A 1,116-nucleotide genomic window follows, 5' to 3' on the forward strand; every position below is an offset into this window, starting at 1 on the left:
AGAAGAAGAAGAAGAAGAAGAAGAAGAAGAAGAAGAAGAAGAAGAAGAAGAAGGAGAAGGAGAAGAAGAAGAAGAAGAAGAAGAAGACCACAGTTACGACAACTCCATCGCAGACAAGCAAACAACACGAATATGTACAATATGATATTCAATGCTCATCACGTTACACATTGAAAATAAGATAGCCCCTGAAAAAATTCCAGCCAGAAGAAAGGCCTTTTACTAGTCGGGGTCCTGTAGCATCTTCGCTGACCATGGTCCTATTGGCTGAGACTCCTGACGCTCCATGTTGCAGAAGCCACATCCTCGCTTGTGCCATCCCCAGTCCCTGGAAAGATGTGAGGCTCCAATAAGTCCGCATTCAGGAAGGGGCCGGTGGCTTAGGGGTTAGGCTCTCAGACTCGCAACCGCTAAGTCGTGGGTTCGAATCCCGTCAAGGGCCCGACATTGTGTCTTTGGGTAAGGTACTTTACTCAAATTGTCCTCACTTTACCCGGGTGGGAATGAGTACCCTGCTAAAGACAGAAAAAAGATCGTGTTAAGTCTGGTAGCGTTTGAGCGCTTCATCAGCTGCTTGCACTGTATGCTTTCCAGGAAGCTAAGAATATTTCTGAGTGTTCTATGGTCTTCTGGGGTAATACTATAGAGTAAAGTGCACAGAGCTTGCAGTGGAGCGGTGATGTGCACTATACCAATGCTATTTATCATAAGAATCATTATTATAACTATAACTATATCCCAAACGGATATAAATGTAGAACTGAGTTCGCTCCTATCCTCGTAAGGATATTTGACATTGGACTCGTGGGACCAGAGCTATTCATCAGGGCTGGAGTGTTCTTCCACGGAGAGAGGGTGAACCCTCGTGTCTCTTAAGCCATAGTGCTACTATTACTAAGGACGCAACAGCATAAGTGGAGAACGAGTTTCTTCAACTTTTTTCGAAGACAAATTATGTGCGGGTACACGCGGCTCAGGTTGTGCGATGTTACAATGGAATGGAAAGCTTGCGTTCAAAGTAGCAGCGGAAAAAAGTATTTCTTAAAATCAATTGATGTGCAACAATGTACTACTTTAGAGAGAGAGAGAGAGAGAGAGAGAGAGAGAGAGAGAGAG

The 1,116-nt window shown here is 44.4% G+C and overlaps 1 protein-coding gene across 2 annotated transcripts in view; it reads right to left on the reverse strand.

The window, feature by feature from the left end:
- Positions 1 to 1,116, reverse strand: part of LOC101853960 — a 40,493-nt gene that overhangs the window by 10,021 nt on the left and 29,356 nt on the right. Inside the window, exon 1 of one of the 2 annotated variants that reach the window (XM_035971704.1) lies at positions 224 to 525. The exons of the other annotated variant lie outside the window; for it this stretch is intronic. The gene's annotated coding sequence lies outside the window, so the exon portion shown is untranslated. Of the gene's footprint in view, positions 1 to 223; positions 526 to 1,116 lie in introns of those variants that run through there. 2 annotated transcript variants of the gene reach the window in all.

This window comes from Aplysia californica, unplaced genomic scaffold, assembly GCF_000002075.1.
Source record: "Aplysia californica isolate F4 #8 unplaced genomic scaffold, AplCal3.0 scaffold00486, whole genome shotgun sequence".
Lineage (NCBI taxonomy): Eukaryota > Metazoa > Mollusca > Gastropoda > Aplysiida > Aplysiidae > Aplysia > Aplysia californica.